The sequence below is a fragment of the Nuphar pumila genome, chromosome 2 (assembly GCF_984573655.1).
Source record: "Nuphar pumila chromosome 2, dmNupPumi1.hap1.1, whole genome shotgun sequence".
Classification (NCBI taxonomy): Eukaryota; Viridiplantae; Streptophyta; class Magnoliopsida; order Nymphaeales; family Nymphaeaceae; genus Nuphar; species Nuphar pumila.
In genome coordinates this window covers 10454292-10458931 of record NC_143250.1, presented here as the reverse complement: position 1 = coordinate 10458931, position 4640 = coordinate 10454292, and the positions used below count along the sequence as shown (strand labels likewise).

General features: G+C 35.8%; 1 pseudogene; it reads left to right on the top strand.

Annotated features, from left to right (window-relative positions):
* The first annotated feature begins 2478 nt into the window (after positions 1–2478).
* LOC149844726 (TOM1-like protein 1 pseudogene) lies at positions 2479–3649 on the top strand (annotated as a pseudogene).
* The last annotated feature ends 991 nt before the right edge of the window (positions 3650–4640 follow it).

The window sequence follows — 4640 nt, the reverse complement described above, 5'->3', positions numbered from 1 at the left end:
AGCCAGTCAGCTTGTGTGCAAATGCTATCGTTTAATAGTCTCCTATAACCAAGTTTCAAGTTCAAAATATAAACATGATTATCAATTGCATGCTTTTAACATTCAAGTTCAAAATATACAAATGATTATCAATTGAATGCTTTCAACATCAAAGTTTAAAATATACACATGCTACAATAATTTTAACAAAATCCTATCCATAAAAAGTTAAAACGGGTCAGTTGCTTAAAAAGAATCAAAACAAGAACATATTCAATAATGTCTCAGTAGTATAAAAACATAAAATAATTATATTGCCCAGTAAATGTTTATATAGCTTGTATAACATACCAAATATTCAACTTTTCAATTGTCATTTGTGTATCATTTGAATATACCATTAATTGTCTCATGTCATCAATGTTTTGGTCATTTTCTGTCATTTCATAGTCATCCTTATTCGACATGGCTAGTTATTGACATAATTTGATTCGCCATTGTCAACATCATCACTTCTATAATTAATTGACTGTTAAGATGCATAAACTAAATAAAAATTAGCATATTTATCACTTTACTTAATTATATGCATGCAACATTCATGCGTTTTCAAATTTCATGACTAACCATAAAAATCACACATACATCTCTAACATAAAAGACAGAGAAGTCCAACAACATGTACCTAGTTATGTTATCTACCCTAAAAGACTATATGTTATATAAATTACTATGATGAATAACAATAACACTAGTTTACCGACGTAGTTAAGCATCATCTGCAGTGATACTCTGATCATATAGAATAACTATTATTCGTGAAAGCTCTTCATTACCTACATGTCAAACATCTATATCCCTAATTAGTTTTGGCAAATGCATGCCCTCCCCATGCATGTTAAGAACATCGACATTGCCCATTGTTTAGGATAATTGGATATTCGCTAAATGACTGTACTCAATAGATGATACCAAAGCAAGTGTTATTTATTTAACTTTGTAAGCATTTAAATAAACAACACTACTAAATAACATCACTTATACATCATCATCATCCAAAACATCTATTCCTATTTATTAGTTATCTGCGTTTGAAAAATAATTATATCGGATGCTTAACTTTTCTGCATATCTGGTTTTACAAAACATCAAAGCTATACATTCCTTAAAGTTGCTATTTTTATGCCATTATAACTACAAAAAAAATGGCCATTAGCGACGGAAGTTTGTGACAGTTTAACGAGAGAAACAAATCTATCACTAAAATCTGTAATATTTACGAAAATAACGACAGAAAAAACTTCTGTCACCAAATCCGTCGCTAATTAGCGACGGCTTAGCGATGTCAGGTTTTTATCGCAATACCCGCAACATTTAGCGACATATTTGGCGATGGAGTTTTTTTTGTCGCTACGTAGTGACGACGTTAGCGACAAAAATATTCTGTTGCTAATTGGTCATGTAAATTTGCAGTGGAGTTGCGACAGAAGTAGGCCATTGCCAAATCCGTCGCTAAGTTTCTCGTAAATCCCTAATCAGAACTCTTCTTTCTCTTTCTTGTTTCATCTTTCCCGCCCGACGCACTTCTCCGACTGCCGCCCTCTCCCGCCCGACACACTCCCCGGCCCACCGCCCAATGCTCGTCGCTCCCCAGTCCGCCACCCGTCCCTCCTCCGACCCATCGTCCCCCGTTCCGCTGCCCGTCGTTGCCCGTCCCTCTCCCGATCCATCGCCCCCCGTCCCTCCCCCATCCCATCGCCCCCCGTTCCGCCGCCCATCGCCGCCCCAAGGAATCTATGATTTATTTTTTATTTTTTATTTTTTATTTAGTTTTTGTTTTATTTTTTTTTTGTTTTCCGGTCTTCCATCTGATCCCCATTTCAGAAATCGAGGTAAGTTTCTCATTTTTTCCCTGATTTTTAGAGAACTTGGGAATCGATTTTCGTGATTAGTTTGGAAATTCAGGCAATTTTGATCTACCGAGCTCGTGGGTGTCGTTCCTACCTGCGTGAATCATTGTTTTGATGCTCGATTTTGGGGCTTCTCGGTGAAGTATTATGTGGGTAATCATTGTTTTGGGATGTTTCTGATGGGCTTTGCGGGTTTTGAGAAACTCAGATTTTGCAGGAGGGGGGTGGGTTTCTTGGGTATTGGGGTTTTAGGAACGGAATGTCACTTGGTTTTAGCATGATTCCATGGTTTTTGTGGTATAAATTTATGTGGGTATGCATTATTTTGTGGAGTTTGTTGCTTGATTAGCAGATTTTTAAGAAATACTAGGGCTCTTGTATGCTTGTTGCACAGAAGGGTCAGTTCTAGGGTTTTAGATATGTTGTGTTTTTGTTTTTCTTGAGGCCATGCTAGATTCATTTTTCATTTGATATCACATCTTTCCTGAATTGAAAATTTATTTGGATTGAAGTTGCTTTTGATTTTTTTTATGGTTTGATAGATTTAGGAGCCATTGATTTTTTCATGCGAAAACTAGGGTTATGAAATATGAGTGATAACCTGTTGGATAAAGCTAGTACCTTTGGTGATCGGTTGAAGATCAGTGGTGTCGAGGTTGGGAGGAAAATGTTGGCAAGGATGAGCTTGATGAGCTTATAGGTGAAGGAGCTTTTTGAGGGGCAAATCCAAGCTGATAAAATTGTTGAGGAAGCTACCATGGAGACTATGGAGCAGCCGGATTGGGCATCTAATTTGGAAATCTGTGATATGGCGAACATTGAAAAGATTAACAACCAAGAAGTTATCCGAGCGATCAAGAAGAGGATCATGTTGAAGAATCCTAGAGTCCAGTATTTGGCTCTCGTTTTGCTTGAGACATGCGTTAAGAACTGTGAGAAGGCATTCTCCGAGGTTTCATCTGAGAGAATTCTTGATGAGATGGTTAAGCTGATTGATGACCCCCAGACAATCGTGAACAATCGAAACAAAGCATTGATTTTGATCGAACAATGGGATGAATCCTCTGATGAACTGCGTTACTTGCCTGTGTTTGAGGAGGCTTACAAGGTAGGTAACCACTGAACGTTGAGTCCTTGTATAGTTAATGCTTTTGTTTTTTATTTTTCTAGCTCTGGAATTCATTATAATTTGAAATGACACTATTAGATGTTAATCAGAATATCACTGCTAATAGTTCTGATAACATGATTGTGGTTTGCTGTGTTCTGTTCTCAGTGGTGATGGGATTTGAGATTGAGCCTGCAGTTTCTTGTGTTACCTTCTATTACGTGCTTGTACATGCTAGTACATGATTTTCCATAGGCTGCACAATATATGGTTTTTTTCTTATTGCAGAAACAATAGATTGATCCACTTTTGTTGCTCAAATTTTGTGTTTATACAAAGCTTAAAATCCAGAGGCATTTGTTTCCTTGGACAAGATGATGAGAGACTGGCACCAATCTTTACCTCACCACATTCGGTTGCTACTCAAGATCCAAATGTATATTCTCTTGGGCACCACCTATCAAGTTATCCACAACCACAGTTTTATGACAATCATCCTATTCAGAGCTTTTTTCCAGAACAAACAAAGGAAGCATTTGATGTTGCTCGTAACAACATTGAGCTTCTTTCTACTGTTTTATCTTCATCACCACAGTTGGATGTTCTAAAGGTGATTTTAATATGTTCCTCAAATTTGACATCTATGCTATAATTAAGTAGGATAATGTCAGTAGCAGAATATGCAACTTTCTACTGGTTTGCTGGTCGTAAAATGATTACATGGCCACTTTGGATCTCGAATTTTGGGACTTCAATTTTTTATATGACTGGTTCTGCTTGATGTTGCATTAAATACTTAGTTTTGGGTTGCAAATATAATGATTTTGTGTTGTTTTAAATGAAATAAAAGTTGGTAATAATAAAAAGTGGTCCTCATATAGGATGCGTTAGCAGAGGACCATGTATTTATGATGTTATGTTCTAAGGACTCTTCCCTTTTCTAGCATATATATTGTATGTGTATTTATTGAAAGAAGTGAATTCACTCTATCAGACTTATTTTCTCGTGTAGAAAACATCAACGGAATAGATATCTTATGTCCTCTCACAAATCTTGCTTATATAAACCACTTATTTATCTCTCCAGTACCTTCTAAAGCCCTGCATAATTGTTTTGATCCAACTAATTGCTAATTTGGAATATAAATACCTTATACGATTCATTTGATTGTTACTACCCATTGATGATTCTCCTTATCTCATATCATGGTAAGTTGTTGTGGTGTACATGAGGTTTTTAACTTTTTACAACATTCTTTGAGAGACAAATTACGAAATGATACTTTACTTACCTCATCTCACTCTTTTATTGAAAGTTGATCTAGTCTTCCAATTGGTCCTTCATTTTCTTATAACAATCCTTATCTTCTCTTTCTACATGCCTTATATAACATGTTGCATCAACTTTTATGTTTTGTGTCAATCTTGCAAGTTCTGCCATGGGAGCTTATTGAAATACTTCTACACTAGACATGGACACAAGCTTAACAAACTTTTTTTTGACATCATTAGGTAATCTGGAAAATCTAGTTTTTCTTTTGTCATAATTCTTATAAAGATTTTTCAGTGATTGAGTAGTAAAGAGTATTAGACCAGATTTTAGAAAATCATATTTGAAATTGCAACCATATTTTTCCTTGGAA